Raw genomic sequence first — 20,090 nt, forward strand, 5'->3', positions numbered from 1 at the left:
ATCTTCAAGGGCATGATCGGTTCCAACACAAGCGTTGAATCCGATAGGAACTCCGAGTCGGAACTCGAAACTTCAAAAAAGGAAAAACCTGAGTCGGAACCCGGATCTTTAAAATAATTATAAAAATGGAAGAACCTGAGTTTTGAAAAACTCGAATCTTCTAGGGCACGTTCGGTTCCAACACGAGCGTTGAATCCGATAGGAAGTCTGAGTCGGAACTCAAAACTTCAAACGATATATAAAATAGAAAAACCCGAGTCGGAACCCGGATCTTTAAAATAATGATAAAAATGGAAGAACCCGAGTTTTGAAAAACTTGAATGTTCAAGGGCACGATCGGTTCCAACACGAGCGTTGAATCCGATAGCAAGTCCGAGTCGGAACTCGAAGCTTCAAACGATATATAAAAAGGAAAAACCCGAGTCGGAACCCGGATCTTTAAAATAATGATAAAAATGGAAGAACCCGAGTTGTGAAAAACTTGAATCTTCAAGGGCACGATCGGTTCCAACATGAGCGTTGAATCTGATAGGAAGTCTGAGTCGGAACTCAAAACTTCAAACGATATATAAAATGGAAAAACCCGGGTCGGAACCCGAATCTTTAAAATAATGATAAAAATGGAAGAAATAGAGTTTTGAAAAACTCGAATCTTCATGGGCACGATCGGTTCCAACACAAGCATTGAATCTGACAGGAAGTCCGAGTCGGAACTCGAAACTTCAAACGATATATAAAAAGGAAAAACCCAAGTGAGAACCCGGATCTTTAAAATAATGATAAAAATGGAAGAAACCGAGTTTTGAAAAACTCGAATCTGCAAGGGCACGATCGGTTCCAACACCAGCGTTGAATCCGATAGGAACTCCGAGTTGGAACTCGAAACTTCAAAAAAGGAAAAACCCGAGTCGGAACCCGGATCTTTAAAATAATGATAAAAATGGAAGAACCCGAGTTTTGAAAAACTTGAATATTCAAGGGCACGATCGGTTCCAACACGAGCGTTGAATCCGATAGGAAGTCCGAGTCGGAACTCGAAACTTCAAACGATATATAAAATGGAAAAACCCGGGTCGGAACCCGGATCTTTAAAATAATGATAAAAATGGAAGAAATCGAGTTTTGAAAAACTCGAATCTTCAAGGGCACGATCGGTTCCAACACAAGCATTGAATCTGACAGGAAGTTCGAGTCGGAACTCGAAACTTCAAACGATATATAAAAAGGAAAAACCCAAGTGAGAACCCGGATCTTTAAAATAATGATAAAAATGGAAGAACCCGAGTTTTGAAAAACTTGAATCTTCAAGGGCATGATCGGTTCCAACACAAGCGTTGAATCCGATAGGAACTCCGAGCCGGAACTCGAAACCTCAAAAAAGGAAAAACCTGAGTCGGAACCCGGATCTTTAAAATAATTATAAAAATGGAAGAACCCGAGTTTTGAAAAACTCGAATCTTCAAGCGCACGTTCGGTTCCAACACGAGCGTTGAATCCGATAGGAAGTCAGAGTCGGAACTTGAAACTTCAAACGATATATAAAAAGGAAAAACCCGAGTCAGAACCCGGATCTTTAAAATAATGATAAAAATGGAAGAACCCGAGTTTTGAAAAACTTGAATCTTCAAGGGCACGATCGGTTCCAACACAAGCATTGAATTCGATAGGAAGTGTGAGTCGGAACTCGAAACTTCAAATGATATATATAAAAAGGAAAAACCTGAGTCGGAACCCGGGTCTTTAAAATAATGATAAAAATGGAAGAACCCGAATTTTGAAAAACTCGAATCTTCAAGGGCACGATCGGTTCCAAGACAAGGGTTGAATCCGATAGGAAGTCCGAGTCGGAACTCGAAACTTCAAATGATATATAAAAAGGAAAAACCCGAGTCAGAACCCGAATCTTTAAAATAATGATAAAAATGGAAGAACCCGAGTTTTGAAAAACTTGAATCTTCAAGGGCACGATCGGTTCCAACAGAAGCGTTGAATCCGATAGGAACTTCGAGTCGGAACTCGAAACTTTCAAAAAGGAAAAACCCGAGTCGGAACCCGGATCTTTAAAATAATTATAAAAATGGAAGAACCCGAGTTTTGAAAAACTCGAATCTTCAAGGGCACGTTCGGTTCCAACACGAGCGTTGAATCCGATAGGAAGTCTGAGTCGGAACTCAAAACTTCAAACGATATATAAAAAGGAAAAACCCGAGTCAGAACCTGGATCTTTAAAATAATGATAAAAATGGAAGAACCCGAGTTTTGAAAAACTTGAATCTTCAAGGGCACGATCTGTTCCAACACAAGCATTGAATTCGATAGGAAGTGTGAGTCGGAACTCGAAACTTCAAACGATATATATAAAAAGGAAAAACCTGAGTCGGAACCCGGGTCTTTAAAATAATGATAAAAATGGAAGAACCCGAATTTTGAAAAACTCGAATCTTCAAGGGCACGATCGGTTCCAACTCAAGCGTTGAATCCGATAGGAACTCTAAGTCAGAACTCGAAACTTCAAAAAAGGAAAAACCCGAGTCGGAACCCGGGTCTTTAAAATAATTATAAAAAATGGAAGAACCCGAGTTTTGAAAAACTCGAATCTTCAAGGGCACGTTCAGTTCCAACAAGAGCGTTCAATCCGATAGGAAGTCTGAGTTGTAACTCAAAACTTCAAACGATATATAAAATTGAAAAACCTGAGTTTTGAAAGACTCGAATCTTCAAGGGCACGTTCAGTTCCAACACGAGCGTTCAATCCGATAGGAAGTCTGAGTCGGAACTCAAAACTTCAAACGATATATAAAATGGAAAAACCCGAGTTTTGAAAAACTCGAATCTTCAAGGGCACGTTCGGTTCCAACACGAGCATTGAATCCGATAGGAAGTCTGAGTCGGAACTCAAAACTTCAAACGATATATAAAATGGAAAAAACCAAGTCGGAACCCGGATCTTTAAAATAATTATAAAAATGGAAGAACCCGAGTTTTGAAAAACTCGAATCTTCAAGGGCACGATCAGTTCCAACACGAGCGTTGAATCCGATAGGAAGTCCGAGTCGGAACTCGAAACTTCAAACGATATATAAAAAGGAAAAACCCGAGTCAGAACCTGGATCTTTAAAATAATGATAAAAATGGAAGAACCCAAGTTTTGCAAAACTTGAATCTTCAAGGGCACGATCGGTTCCAATACGTGCGTTGAATCCGATAGGAAGTCCGAGTCGGAACTCGAAACTTCAAACGATATATAAAATGGAAAAACCCGGGTCGGAACCTGGATCTTTAAAATAATGATAAAAATGGAAGAAATCGAGTTTTGAAAAACTCGAATCTTCAAGGGCCCGATCGGTTCCAACACAAGCGTTGAATCCGATAGGAAGTCCGAGTCGGAACTCGAAACTTCAAACGATATATAAAAATGAAAAAACCGAGTCAGAACCCAAATCTTTAAAATAATGATAAAAATGGAAGAACCCAAGTTTTGAAAAACTTGAATCTTCAAGGGCACGATCGGTTCCAACAGAAGTGTTGAATCCGATACGAACTCCGAGTCGGAACTCGAAACTTCTAAAAATGAAAAACCCGAGTCGGAACCCGGATCTTTAAAATAATTATCAAAATGGAAGAACCCGAGTTTTAAAAAACTCGAATCGTCATGGGCACGTTCAGTTCCAACACGAGCGTTGAATCCGATAGGAAGTCTGAGTCAGAACTCGAAAGTTCAAACGATATATAAAAAGGAAAAACCCGAGTCAGAACCCGGATCTTTAAAATAATGATAAAAATGGAAGAACCCGAGTTTTGAAAAACTTGAATCTTCAAGGGCATGATCGGTTCGAACATAAGCGTTGAACCGATATGAACTCTAAGTCGGAACTCGAAACTTCAAAAAAGGAAAAACCCGAGTCGGAACCCGGATCTTTAAAATAATTATAAAAATGGAAGAACCCGAGTTTTGAAAAACTCGAATCATCAAGGGCACGTTCAGTTCCAACAGGAGCGTTCAATCCGATAGGAAGTCTGAGTCGAAACTCAAAAATTCAAACGATATATAAAATGGAAAAACCCAAGTTTTGAAAAACTCGAATCTTCAAGGGCACGTTCGGTTACAACACGAGCGTTGAATCCGATAGGAAGTCTGAGTCGGAACTCAAAACTTCAAACGATATATAAAATGGAAAAACCCAAGTCGGAACCCGGATCTTTAAAATAATTATAAATATGGAAGAACCCGAGTTTTGAAAAACTCGAATTTTCAAGGGCACGATCAGTTCCAACACGAGCGTTGAATCCGATAGGAAGTTCGAGTCGGAACTCGAGACTTCAAACGATATATAAAAAGAAAAAACCCGAGTCGGAACCCGGATCTTTAAAATAATGATAAAAATGGAAGAACCCGAGTTTTGAAAAACTCGAATCTTCAAGGGCACGATCGGTTCCAACACGAGCGTTGAATCCGATAGGAAGTCCGAGTCAAAACTCGAAACTTCAAACGATATATAAAATGGAAAAACCCGGGTCGGAACCCGGATCTTTAAAATAATGATAAAAATGGAAGAAATCGAGTTTTGAAAAACTCGAATCTTCAAGGGCACGATCGGTTCCAACACAAGCTTTGAATCCGATAGGAAGTCCGAGTCGGAACTCGAAACTTCAAAAAAGGAAAAACCCGAGTCGGAACCCAGGTCTTTAAAATAATTATAAAAAATGGAAGAACCCGAGTTTTGAAAAACTCGAATCTTCAAGGGCACGTTCGGTTCCAACACGAGCGTTGAATCCGATAGGAAGTCTGAGTCGGAACTTGAAACTTCAAACGATATATAAAAAGGAAAAACCCGAGTCAGAACCTGGATCTTTAAAATAATGATAAAAATGGAAGAACCTGAGTTTTGAAAAACTTGAATCTTCAAGGGCACGATCTGTTCCAACACAAGCATTGAATTCGATAGGAAGTGTGAGTCGGAACTCGAAACTTCAAACGATATATATAAAAAGGAAAAACCTGAGTCGGAACCCGGGTCTTTAAAATAATGATAAAAATGGAAGAACCCGAATTTTGAAAAACTCGAATCTTCAAGGGCACGATCGGTTCCAACTCAAGCGTTGAATCCGATAGGAACTCTAAGTCAGAACTCGAAACTTCAAAAAAGGAAAAACCCGAGTCGGAACCCGGGTCTTTAAAATAATTATAAAAAATGGAAGAACCCGAGTTTTGAAAAACTCGAATCTTCAAGGGCACGTTCAGTTCCAACAAGAGCGTTCAATCCGATAGGAAGTCTGAGTTGTAACTCAAAACTTCAAACGATATATAAAATTGAAAAACCTGAGTTTTGAAAGACTCGAATCTTCAAGGGCACGTTCAGTTCCAACACGAGCGTTGAATCCGATAGGAAGTCTGAGTCGAAACTAAAAACTTCAAACGATATATAAAATGGAAAAACCCGAGTCGGAACCCGGATCTTTAAAATAATTATAAAAATGGAAGAACCCGAGTTTTGAAAACTCGAATCTTCAAGGGCACGATCGGTTCCAACACGAGCGTTGAATCCGATAGGAAGTTCGAGTCGAAACTCGAAACTTCAAACGATATATAAAAAGAAAAAACCCGAGTAGGAACCCGGATCTTTAAAATAATGATAAAAATGGAAGAACCCGAGTTTTGAAAAACTTGACTCTTCAAGGGCACGTTCGGTTACAACACGAGCGTTGAATCCGATAGGAAGTCTGAGTCGGAACTCAAAACTTCAAACGATATATAAAATGCAAAAACCCGAGTCGGAACCCGGATCTTTAAAATAATTATAAAAATGGAAGAACCCGAGTTTTGAAAAACTCGAATCTTCAAGGGCACGATCGGTTCCAACACGAGCGTTGAATACAATAGGAAGTCCGAGTCGGAACTCGAGACTTCAAACGATATAAAAAGAAAAACCCCGAGTTGGAACCCGGATCTTTAAAATAATGATAAAAATGGAAGAACCCGAGTTTTGAATAACTCGAATCTTTAAGGGCACGATCGGTTCCAACACGAGCGTTGAATCCGATAGGAAGTCCGAGTTGAAACAAGAAACTTCAAACGATATATAAAATGGAAAAACCCGGGTCGGAACCCGGATCTTTAAAATAATGATAAAAATGGAAGAAATCGATTTTTGAAAAACTCGAATCTTCAAGGGCACGATCGGTTCCAACACAAGAGTTGAATCCGATAGGAAGTCCGAGTCGGAACTCGAAACTTCAAACGATATATAAAAAGGAAAAACCCGAGTCAGAACCCGAATCTTTAAAATAATGATAAAAATGGAAGAACCCGAGTTTTGAAAAACTTGAATCTTCAAGGGCACGATCGGTTCCAACAGAAGCGTTGAATCCGATAGGAACTTCGAGTCGGAACTCGAAACTTTCAAAAAGGAAAAACCCGAGTCGGAACCCGGATCTTTAAAATAATTATAAAAATGGAAGAACCCGAGTTTTGAAAAACTCGAATCTTCAAGGGCACGTTCGGTTCCAACACGAGCGTTGAATCCGATAGGAAGTCTGAGTCGGAACTCAAAACTTCAAACGATATATAAAAAGGAAAAGCCCGAGTCAGAACTCGGATCTTTAAAATAATGATAAAAATGGAAGAACCCAAGTTTTGAAAAACTTGAATCTTCAAGGGCACGATCGGTTCCAACACAAGCGTTGAATCCGATAGGAAGTCTGAGTCGGAACTCGAAACTTCAAACGATATATATAAAAAGGAAAAACCTGAGTCGGAACCCGGGTCTTTAAAATAATGATAAAAATGGAAGAAGCCGAGTTTTGAAAAACTTGAATCTTCAAGGGCACGATCGGTTCCAACACAAGCGTTGAATCCGATAGGAAGTTCGAGTCAGAACTCAAAACTTCAAACGATATATAAAAAGGAAAAACCCGAGTCGGAACCCGATTCTTTAAAATAATGATAAAAATGGAAGAACCCGAGTTTTGAAAAACTTGAATCTTCAAGGGCATGATCGGTTCCAACACAAGCGTTGAATCCGATAGGAACTCCGAGTCGGAACTCGAAACTTCAAAAAAGGAAAAACCTGAGTCGGAACCCGGATCTTTAAAATAATTATAAAAATGGAAGAACCTGAGTTTTGAAAAACTCGAATCTTCTAGGGCACGTTCGGTTCCAACACGAGCGTTGAATCCGATAGGAAGTCTGAGTCGGAACTCAAAACTTCAAACGATATATAAAATAGAAAAACCCGAGTCGGAACCCGGATCTTTAAAATAATGATAAAAATGGAAGAACCCGAGTTTTGAAAAACTCGAATGTTCAAGGGCACGATCGGTTCCAACACGAGCGTTGAATCCGATAGCAAGTCCGAGTCGGAACTCGAAGCTTCAAACGATATATAAAAAGGAAAAACCCGAGTCGGAACCCGGATCTTTAAAATAATGATAAAAATGGAAGAACCCGAGTTGTGAAAAACTTGAATCTTCAAGGGCACGATCGGTTCCAACATGAGCGTTGAATCTGATAGGAAGTCTGAGTCGGAACTCAAAACTTCAAACGATATATAAAATGGAAAAACCCGGGTCGGAACCCGAATCTTTAAAATAATGATAAAAATGAAAGAAATAGAGTTTTGAAAAACTCGAATCTTCATGGGCACGATCGGTTCCAACACAAGCATTGAATCTGACAGGAAGTCCGAGTCGGAACTCGAAACTTCAAACGATATATAAAAAGGAAAAACCCAAGTGAGAACCCGGATCTTTAAAATAATGATAAAAATGGAAGAAACCGAGTTTTGAAAAACTCGAATCTGCAAGGGCACGATCGGTTCCAACACCAGCGTTGAATCCGATAGGAACTCCGAGTTGGAACTCGAAACTTCAAAAAAGGAAAAACCCGAGTCGGAACCCGGATCTTTCAAATAATGATAAAAATGGAAGAACCCGAGTTTTGAAAAACTTGAATATTCAAGGGCACGATCGGTTCCAACACGAGCGTTGAATCCGATAGGAAGTCCGAGTCGGAACTCGAAACTTCAAACGATATATAAAATGGAAAAACCCGGGTCGGAACCCGGATCTTTAAAATAATGATAAAAATGGAAGAAATCGAGTTTTGAAAAACTCGAATCTTCAAGGGCACGATCGGTTCCAACACAAGCATTGAATCTGACAGGAAGTTCGAGTCGGAACTCGAAACTTCAAACGATATATAAAAAGGAAAAACCCAAGTGAGAACCCGGATCTTTAAAATAATGATAAAAATGGAAGAACCCGAGTTTTGAAAAACTTGAATCTTCAAGGGCATGATCGGTTCCAACACAAGCGTTGAATCCGATAGGAACTCCGAGCCGGAACTCGAAACCTCAAAAAAGGAAAAACCTGAGTCGGAACCCGGATCTTTAAAATAATTATAAAAATGGAAGAACCCGAGTTTTGAAAAACTCGAATCTTCAAGCGCACGTTCGGTTCCAACACGAGCGTTGAATCCGATAGGAAGTCTGAGTCAGAACTTGAAACTTCAAACGATATATAAAAAGGAAAAACCCGAGTCAGAACCCGGATCTTTAAAAGAATGATAAAAATGGAAGAACCCGAGTTTTGAAAAACTTGAATCTTCAAGGGCACGATCGGTTCCAACACAAGCATTGAATTCGATAGGAAGTGTGAGTCGGAACTCGAAACTTCAAATGATATATATAAAAAGGAAAAACCTGAGTCGGAACCCGGGTCTTTAAAATAATGATAAAAATGGAAGAACCCGAATTTTGAAAAACTCGAATCTTCAAGGGCACGATCGGTTCCAAGACAAGCGTTGAATCCGATAGGAAGTCCGAGTCGGAACTCGAAACTTCAAATGATATATAAAAAGGAAAAACCCGAGTCAGAACCCGAATCTTTAAAATAATGATAAAAATGGAAGAACCCGAGTTTTGAAAAACTTGAATCTTCAAGGGCACGATCGGTTCTAACACAAGCGTTGAATCCGATAGGAACTCCGAGTCGGAACTCGAAACTTCAAAAAAGGAAAAACCCTAGTCGGAACCCGGATCTTTAAAATAATTATAAAAATGGAAGAACCCGAGTTTTGAAAAACTCGAATCTTCAAGGGCACGTTCAGTTCCAACAAGAGCGTTCAATCCGATAGGAAGTCTGAGTCGGAACTCAAAACTTCAAACGATATATAAAATGGAAAAACCCGAGTTTTGAAAGACTCGAATCTTCAAGGGCACGCTCAGTTCCAACACGAGCGTTGAATCCGATAGGAAGTCTGAGTCGGAACTCAAAACTTCAAACGATATATAAAATGGAAAAACCCGAGTCGGAACACGGATCTTTAAAATAATTATAAAAACGGAAGAACCCGAGTTTTGAAAAACTTGAATCTTCAAGGGCACGATCGGTTCCAACACGAGCGTTGAATCCGATAGGAAGTCCGAGTCGAAACTCGAAACTTCAAACGATATATAAAAAGAAAAAACCTGAGTCGGAACCTGGATCTTTAAAATAATGATAAAAATGGAAGAACCCGAGTTTTGAAAAACTCGAATCTTCAAGGGCACGATCAGTTCCAACACGAGCGTTGAATCCGATAGGAAGTCCGAGTCGGAACTCGAAACATCAAACGATATATAAAATGGAAAAACCCGGGTCGGAACCCGAATCTTTAAAATAATGATAAAAATGGAAGAAATCGAGTTTCGAAAAACTCGAATCTTCAAAGGCACGATCGGTTCCAACACAAGCGTTGAATGCGATAGCAAGTCCGAGTCGAAACTCGAAACTTCAAACGATATATAAAAAGGAAAAACCCGAGTCAGAACCCGAATCTTTAAAATAATGATAAAAATGGAAGAACCCGAGTTTTGAAAAACTTGAATCTTCAAGGGCACGATCGGTTCCAACAGAAGCGTTGAATCCGATAGGAACTCCGAGTCGGAACTCGAAACTTCAAAAAAGGAAAACCCGAGTCGGAACCCGGATCTTTAAAATAATTATAAAAATGGAAGAACCCGAGTTTTGAAAAACTCGAATCTTCAAGGGCACGTTCGTTTCCAACACGAGCGTTGAATCCGATAGGAAGTCTGAGTCAGAACTCGAAACTTCAAACGATATATAAAAAGGAAAAACCCGAGTCAGAACCCGGATCTTTAAAATAATGATAAAAATGGAAGAACCCGAGTTTTGAAAAACTTGAATCTTCAAGGGCACGATCGGTTCCAACACAAGCGTTGAATCCGATAGGAAGTCTGAGTCGGAACTCGAAACTTCAAACGATATATATAAAAAGGAAAAACCCTTGTCGGAACCCGAATATTTAAAATAATGATAAAAATGGAAGAACCCGAGTTTTGAAAAACTTGAATCTTCAAGGGCATGATCGGTTCCAACACAAGCGTTGAATCTGATAGGAACTCTAAGTCGGAACTCGAAACTTCAAAAAAGGAAAACCCCGAGTCGGAACCCGGATCTTTAAAATAATTATAAAAATGAAAGAACCCGAGTTTTGAAAAACTCGAATCTTCAAGGGCACGTTCACTTCCATCAAGAGCGTTCAATCTGATAGGAAGTCTGAGTCGGAACTCAAAACTTCAAACGATATATAAAATGGAAAAACCCGAGTTTTGAAAAACTCGAATCTTCAAGGGCACGTTCGGTTCCAACACGAGCGTTGAATGCGATAGGAAGTCTGGGTCGGAACTCAAAACTTCAAACGATCTATAAAATGGAAAAACTCGAGTCGAAACCCGGATCTTTAAAATAATGATAAAAATGGAAGAACCCGAGTTTTGAAAAACTCGAATCTTCAAGGGCACGATCAGTTCCAACACGAGCGTTGAATCCGATAGGAAGTCCGAGTCCGAACTCGAAACATCAAACGATATATAAAATGGAAAAACCCGGGTCGGAACCCGAATCTTTAAAATAATGATAAAAATGGAAGAAATCGAGTTTCGAAAAACTCGAATCTTCAAAGGCACGATCGGTTCCAACACAAGCGGTTAATCCGATAGCAAGTCCGAGTCGGAACTCGAAACTTCAAACGATATATAAAAAGGAAAAACCCGAGTCAGAACCCGAATCTTTAAAATAATGATAAAAATGGAAGAACCCGAGTTTTGAAAAACTTGAATCTTCAAGGGCACGATCGGTTCCAACAGAAGCGTTGAATCCGATAGGAACTCCGAGTCGGAACTCGAAACTTCAAAAAAGGAAAACCCGAGTCGGAACCCGGATCTTTAAAATAATTATAAAAATGGAAGAACCCGAGTTTTGAAAAACTCGAATCTTCAAGGGCACGTTCGTTTCCAACACGAGCGTTGAATCCGATAGGAAGTCTGAGTCAGAACTCGAAACTTCAAACGATATATAAAAAGGAAAAACCCGAGTCAGAACCCGGATCTTTAAAATAATGATAAAAATGGAAGAACCCGAGTTTTGAAAAACTTGAATCTTCAAGGGCACGATCGGTTCCAACACAAGCGTTGAATCCGATAGGAAGTCTGAGTCGGAACTCGAAACTTCAAACGATATATATAAAAAGGAAAAACCCTTGTCGGAACCCGAATATTTAAAATAATGATAAAAATGGAAGAACCCGAGTTTTGAAAAACTTGAATCTTCAAGGGCATGATCGGTTCCAACACAAGCGTTGAATCTGATAGGAACTCTAAGTCGGAACTCGATACTTCAAAAAAGGAAAACCCCGAGTCGGAACCCGGATCTTTTAAATAATTATAAAAATGAAAGAACCCGAGTTTTGAAAAACTCCAATCTTCAAGGGCACGTTCACTTCCATCAAGAGCGTTCAATCCGATAGGAAGTCTGAGTCGGAACTCAAAACTTCAAACGATATATAAAATGGAAAAACCTGAGTTTTGAAAAACTCGAATCTTCAAGGGCACGTTCGGTTCCAACACGAACGTTGAATCCGATAGGAAGTCTGAGTCGAAACTCAAAACTTCAAACGATATATAAAATGGAAAAACCCGAGTCGGAACCCGGATCTTTAAAATAATGATAAAAATGGAAGAACCCGAGTTTTTAAAAACTTGAATCTTCAAGGGCACGATCGGTTCCAACACGTGCATTGAATCCGATCGAAAGTCCGAGTCGAAACTCGAAACTTCAAACGATATATAAAATGGAAAAACCCGGGTCGGAACCCGGATCTTTAAAATAATGATAAAAATGGAAGAAATCGAGTTTTGAAAAACTCAAATCTTCAAGGGCACGATCGGTTTCAACACAAGCGTTGAATCCGATAGGAAGTCCGAGTCAGAACTTGAAACTTTAAACGATATATAAAAAGGAAAAACCCGAGTCAGAACCCGAATCTTTAAAATAATGATAAAAATGGAAGAACCCGAGTTTTGAAAAACTTTAATCTTCAACGGCACGATCGGTTCCAACAGAAGCATTGAATCCGATAGGAACTCCGAGTCGGAACTCGAAACTTCAAAAAAGGAAAAACCCGAGTCGGAACCCGGATCTTTAAAATAATTATAAAAATGGAAGAACCCGAGTTTTGAAAAACTCGAGTCTTCAAGGGCACGTTCAGTTCCAACAAGAGCGTTCAATCCGATAGGAAGTCTGAGTCGGAACTCAAAACTTCAAACGATATATAAAATGGAAAAACCCGAGTTTTGAAAAACTCGAATCTTCAAGGGCACGTTCGGTTCCAACACGAGCGTTGAATCCGATAGGAAGTCTGAGTCGGAACTCAAAACTTCAAACGATATATAAAATGGAAAAAAGCAAGTCGGAACCCGGATCTTTAAAATAATTATAAAAATGGAAGAACCCGAGTTTTGAAAAACTCGAATCTTCAAGGGCACGATCAGTTCCAACACGAGCGTTGAATCCGATAGGAAGTCCGAGTCGGAACTCGAAACTTCAAACGATATATAAAAAGGAAAAACCCGAGTCAGAACCTGGATCTTTAAAATAATGATAAAAATGGAAGAACCCAAGTTTTGAAAAACTTGAATCTTCAAGGGCACGATCGGTTCCAATACGTGCGTTGAATCCGATAGGAAGTCCGAGTCGGAACTCGAAACTTCAAACGATATATAAAATAGAAAAACCCGGGTCGGAACCTGGATCTTTAAAATAATGATAAAAATGGAAGAAATCGAGTTTTGAAAAACTCGAATCTTCAAGGGCCCGATCGGTTCCAACACAAGCGTTGAATCCGATGGAAAGTCCGAGTCGGAACTCGAAACTTCAAACGATATATAAAAATGAAAAAACCGAGTCAGAACCCAAATCTTTAAAATAATGATAAAAATGGAAGAACCCAAGTTTTGAAAAACTTGAATCTTCAAGGGCACGATCGGTTCCAACAGAAGTGTTGAATCCGATACGAACTCCGAGTCGGAACTCGAAACTTCTAAAAATGAAAAACCTGAGTCGGAACCCGGATCTTTAAAATAATTATCAAAATGGAAGAACCCGAGTTTTAAAAAACTCGAATCGTCATGGGCACGTTCAGTTCCAACACGAGCGTTGAATCCGATAGGAAGTCTGAGTCAGAACTCGAAAGTTCAAACGATATATAAAAAGGAAAAACCCGAGTCAGAACCCGGATCTTTAAAATAATGATAAAAATGGAAGAACCCGAGTTTTGAAAAACTTGAATCTTCAAGGGCACGATCGGTTCCAACACAAGCGTTGAATCTGATAGGAAGTCTGAGTCGGAAGTCGAAACTTCAAACGATATATATAAAAAGGAAAAACCCGAGTCGGAACCCGAATATTTAAAATAATGATAAAAATGGAAGAAGCCGAGTTTTGAAAAACTTGAATCTTCAAGGGCATGATCGGTTCGAACACAAGCGTTGAACCGATAGGAACTCTAAGTCGGAACTCGAAACTTCAAAAAAGGAAAAACCCGAGTCGGAACCCGGATCTTTAAAATAATTATAAAAATGGAAGAACCCGAGTTTTGAAAAACTCGAATCTTCAAGGGCACGTTCAGTTCCAACAGGAGCGTTCAATCCGATAGGAAGTCTGAGTCGAAACTCAAAACTTCAAACGATATATAAAATGGAAAAACCCAAGTTTTGAAAAACTCGAATCTTCAAGGGCACGTTCGGTTACAACACGAGCGTTGAATCCGATAGGAAGTCTGAGTCGAAACTCAAAACTTCAAACGATATATAAAATGGAAAAACCCAAGTCGGAACCCGGATCTTTAAAATAATTATAAATATGGAAGAACCCGAGTTTTGAAAAACTCGAATTTTCAAGGGCACGATCAGTTCCAACACGAGCGTTGAATCCGATAGGAAGTTCGAGTCGGAACTCGAGACTTCAAACGATATATAAAAAGAAAAAACCCGAGTCGGAACCCGGATCATTAAAATAATGATAAAAATGGAAGAACCCGAGTTTTGAAAAACTCGAATCTTGAAGGGCACGATCGGTTCCAACACAAGCATTGAATCCGATAGGAAGTCCGAGTCGGAACTCGAAACTTCAAAAAAGGAAAAACCCGAGTCGGAACCCGGGTCTTTAAAATAATTATAAAAAATGGAAGAACCCGAGTTTTGAAAAACTCGAATCTTCAAGGGCACGTTCGGTTCCAACACGAGCGTTGAATCCGATAGGAAGTCTGAGTCGGAACTTGAAACTTCAAACGATATATAAAAAGGAAAAACCCGAGTCAGAACCCGGATCTTTAAAATAATGATAAAAATGGAAGAACCCGAGTTTTGAAAAACTTGAATCTTCAAGGGCACGATCTGTTCCAACACAAGCATTGAATTCGATAGGAAGTGTGAGTCGGAACTCGAAACTTCAAACGATATATATAAAAAGGAAAAACCTGAGTCGGAACCCGGGTCTTTAAAATAATGATAAAAATGGAAGAACCCGAATTTTGAAAAACTCGAATCTTCAAGGGCACGATCGGTTCCAACTCAAGCGTTGAATCCGATAGGAACTCTAAGTCAGAACTCGAAACTTCAAAAAAGGAAAAACCCGAGTCGGAACCCGGGTCTTTAAAATAATTATAAAAAATGGAAGAACCCGAGTTTTGAAAAACTCGAATCTTCAAGGGCACGTTCAGTTCCAACAAGAGCGTTCAATCCGATAGGAAGTCTGAGTTGTAACTCAAAACTTCAAACGATATATAAAATTGAAAAACCTGAGTTTTGAAAGACTCGAATCTTCAAGGGCACGTTCAGTTCCAACACGAGCGTTGAATCCGATAGGAAGTCTGAGTCGAAACTCAAAACTTCAAGCGATATATAAAATGGAAAAACCCGAGTCGGAACCCGGATCTTTAAAATAATTATAAAAATGGAAGAACCCGAGTTTTGAAAAACTCGAATCTTCAAGGGCACGATCGGTTCCAACACGAGCGTTGAATCCGATAGGAAGTCCGATTCGAAACTCGAAACTTCAAACGATATATAAAAAGAAAAAACCCGAGTAGGAACCCGGATCTTTAAAATAATGATAAAAATGGAAGAACGCGAGTTTTGAAAAACTCGACTCTTCAAGGGCACGTTCGGTTACAACACGAGCGTTGAATCCGATAGGAAGTCTGAGTCGGAACTCAAAACTTCAAACGATATATAAAATGCAAAAACCCGAGTCGGAACCCGGATCTTTAAAATAATGATAAAAATGGAAGAACCCGAGTTTTGAAAAACTTGAATCTTTAAGGGCACGATCGGTTCCAACACGAGCGTTGAATCCAATAGGAAGTCCGAGTTGAAACAAGAAACTTCAAACGATATATAAAATGGAAAAACCCGGGTCGGAACCCGGATCTTTAAAATAATGATAAAAATGGAAGAACCCGAGTTTTGAAAAACTCGAATCTTCAAGGGCACGATCGGTTCCAACACAAGAGTTGAATCCGATAGGAAGTCCGAGTCGGAACTCGAAACTTTCAAAAAGGAAAAACCCGAGTCGGAACCCGGATCTTTAAAATAATTATAAAAATGGAAGAACCCGAGTTTTGAAAAACTCGAATCTTCAAGGGCACGTTCGGTTCCAACACGACCGTTGAATCCGATAGGAAGTCTGAGTCGGAACTCGAAACTTCAAACGATATATAAAAAGGAAAAGCCCGAGTCAGAACCCGGATCTTTAAAATAATGATAAAAATGGAAGAACCCGAGTTTTGAAAAACTTGAATCTTCAAGGGCATGATCGGTTCCAACACAAGCGTTGAATCCGATAGGAACTCCGAGTCGGAACTCGAAACTTCAAAAAAGGAAAAACCTGAGTCGGAACCCGGATCTTTAAAATAATTATAAAAATGGAAGAACCTGAGTTTTGAAAAACTCGAATCTTCAAGGGCACGTTCGGTTCCAACACGAGCGTTGAATCCGATAGGAAGTCTGAGTCGGAACTCAAAACTTCAAACGATATATAAAATAGAAAAACCCGAGTCGGAACCCGGATCTTTAAAATAATGATAAAAATGGAAGAACCCGAGTTTTGAAAAACTCGAATGTTCAACGGCACGATCGGTTCCAACACGAGCGTTGAATCCGATAGCAAGTCCGAGTCGGAACTCGAAGCTTCAAACGATATATAAAAAGGAAAAACCCGAGTCGGAACCCGGATCTTTAAAATAATGATAAAAATGGAAGAACCCGAGTTGTGAAAAACTTGAATCTTCAAGGTTACGATCGGTTCCAACATGAGCGTTGAATCTGATAGGAAGTCTGAGTCGGAACTCAAAACTTCAAACGATATATAAAATGGAAAAACCCGGGTCGGAACCCGGATCTTTAAAATAATGATAAAAATGGAAGAAATAGAGTTTTGAAAAACTCGAATCTTCATGGGCACGATCGGTTCCAACACAAGCATTGAATCTGACAGGAAGTCCGAGTCGGAACTCGAAACTTCAAACGATATATAAAAAGGAAAAACCCAAGTGAGAACCTGGATCTTTAAAATAATGATAAAAATGGAAGAAACCGAGTTTTGAAAAACTCGAATCTTCAAGGGCACGATCGGTTTCAACACCAGCGTTGAATCCGATAGGAACTCCGAGTTGGAACTCGAAACTTCAAAAAAGGAAAAACCCGAGTCGGAACCCGGATCTTTAAAATAATGATAAAAATGGAAGAACCCGAGTTTTGAAAAACTTGAATATTCAAGGGCACGATCGGTTCCAACACGAGCGTTGAATCCGATAGGAAGTCCGAGTCGGAACTCGAAACTTCAAACGATATATAAAATGGAAAAACCCGGGTCGGAACCCGGATCTTTAAAATAATGATAAAAATGGAAGAAATCGAGTTTTGAAAAACTCGAATCTTCAAGGGCACGATCGGTTCCAACACAAGCATTGAATCTGACAGGAAGTTCGAGTCGGAACTCGAAACTTCAAACGATATATAAAAAGGAAAAACCCAAGTGAGAACCCGGATCTTTAAAATAATGATAAAAATGGAAGAACCCGAGTTTTGAAAAACTTGAATCTTCAAGGGCATGATCGGTTCCAACACAAGCGTTGAATCCGATAGGAACTCCGAGCCGGAACTCGAAACCTCAAAAAAGGAAAAACCTGAGTCGGAACCCGGATCTTTAAAATAATTATAAAAATGGAAGAACCCGAGTTTTGAAAAACTCGAATCTTCAAGGGCACGTTCGGTTCCAACACGAGCGTTGAATCCGATAGGAAGTCTGAGTCGGAACTTGAAACTTCAAACGATATATAAAAAGGAAAAACCCGAGTCAGAACCCGGATCTTTAAAATAATGATAAAAATGGAAGAACCCGAGTTTTGAAAAACTTGAATCTTCAAGGGCACGATCGGTTCCAACACAAGCATTGAATTCGATAGGAAGTGTGAGTCGGAACTCGAAACTTCAAATGATATATATAAAAAGGAAAAACCTGAGTCGGAACCCGGGTCTTTAAAATAATGATAAAAATGGAAGAACCCGAATTTTGAAAAACTCGAATCTTCAAGGGCACGATCGGTTCCAACTCAAGCGTTGAATCCGATAGGAAGTCCGAGTCGGAACTCGAAACTTCAAACGATATATAAAAAGGAAAAACCCGAGTCAAAACCCGGATCTTTAAAATAATGATAAAAATGGTAGAACCCGAGTTTTGAAAAACTTGAAACTTCAAGGGCATGATCGGTTCCAACACAAGCGTTGAATCCGATAGGAACTCTAAGTCGGAACTCGAAACTTCAAAAAAGGAAAAACCCGAGTCGGAACCCGAATCTTTAAAATAATTATAAAAAATGGAAGAACCCGAGTTTTGAAAAACTCGAATCTTCAAGGGCACGTTCAGTACCAACAAGAGCGTTCAATCCGATAGGAAGTCTGAGTCGGAACTCAAAACTTCAAACGATATATAAAATGGAAAAATTCGAGTTTTGAAAGACTCGAATCTTCAAGGGCACGTTCAGTTCCAACACGAGCGTTGAATCCGATAGGAAGTCCGAGTCGGAACTCAAAACTTCAAACGATATATAAAAATGAAAAACCCGAGTCGGAACCCAGATCTTTCAAATAATGATAAAAATGGAAGAACCCGAGTTTTGAAAAACTTGAATCTTCAAGGGCACGATCGGTTCCAACACGAGCGTTGAATCCGATAGGAAGTCCGAGTCGAAACTCGAAACTTCAAACGATATATAAAAAGAAAAAACCTGAGTCGGAACCCGGATCTTTAAAATAATGATAAAAATGGAAGAACCCGAGTTTTGAAAACTCGAATCTTCAAGGGCACGATCGGTTCCAACACGAGCGTTGAATCCGATAGAAAGTCCGAGTCGGAACTCGAAACATCAAACGATATATAAAATGGAAAAACCCGGGTCGGAACCCGAATCTTTAAAATAATGATAAAAATGGAAGAAATCGAGTTTCGAAAAACTCGAATCTTCAAAGGCACGATCGGTTCCAACACAAGCGTTGAATCCGATAGGAAGTCCGAGTCGGAACTCGAAACTTCAAACGATATATAAAAAGGAAAAACCCGAGTCAGAACCCGAATCTTTAAAATAATGATAAAAATGGAAGAACCCGAGTTTTGAAAAACTTGAATCTTCAAGGGCACGATCGGTTCCAACAGAAGCGTTGAATCCGATAGGAACTCCGAGCCGGAACTCGAAACTTCAAAAAAGGAAAACCCGAGTCGGAACCCGGATCTTTAAAATAATTATAAAAATGGAAGAACCCGAGTTTTGAAAAACTAGAATCTTCAAGGGCACGTTCAGTTCCAAAAAGAGCGTTCAATCCGATAGGAAGTCTGAGTTGGAACTCAAAACTTCAAACGATATATAAAATGGAAAAACCCGAGTTTTGAAAAACTCGAATCTTCAAGGGCACGTTCGGTTCCAACACGAGCGTTGAATCCGATAGGAAGTCTGAGTCGGAACTCAAAACTTCAAACGATCTATAAAATGGAAAAACCCGAGTCGAAACCCGAATCTTTAAAATAATTATAAAAATGGAAGAACCCGAGTTTTGAAAAACTCGAATCTTCAAGGGCACGATCGGTTCCAACACGAGCGTTGAATCCGATATGAAGTCCGAGTCGGAACTCGAAACTTCAAACGATATATAAAAAGGAAAAACCCGAGTCAGAACCCGGATCTTTAAAATAATGATAAAAATGGAAGAACCCGAGTTTTGAAAAACTTGAATCTTCAAGGGCACGATCGGTTCCAACACAAGCATTGAATTCGATAGTAAGTGTGAGTCGGAACTCGAAACTTCAAATGATATATATAAAAAGGAAAAACCTGAGTCGGAACCCGGGTCTTTAAAATAATGATAAAAATGGAAGAACCCGAATTTTGAAAAACTCGAATCTTCAAGGGTACGAACGGTTCCAAGACAAGCGTTGAATCCGATAGGAAGTCCGAGTCGGAACTCGAAACTTCAAATGATATATAAAAAGGAAAAACCCGAGTCAGAACCCGAATATTTAAAATAATGATAAAAATGGAAGAACCCGAGTTTTGAAAAACTTGAATCTTCAAGGGCACGATCGGTTCTAACAGAAGCGTTGACTCCGATAGGAACTCCGAGTCGGAACTCGAAACTTCAAAAAAGGAAAAACCCTAGTCGGAACCCGGATCTTTAAAATAATTATAAAAATGGAAGAAC

Source organism: Nuphar pumila, chromosome 9, assembly GCF_984573655.1.
Source record: "Nuphar pumila chromosome 9, dmNupPumi1.hap1.1, whole genome shotgun sequence".
NCBI lineage: Eukaryota > Viridiplantae > Streptophyta > Magnoliopsida > Nymphaeales > Nymphaeaceae > Nuphar > Nuphar pumila.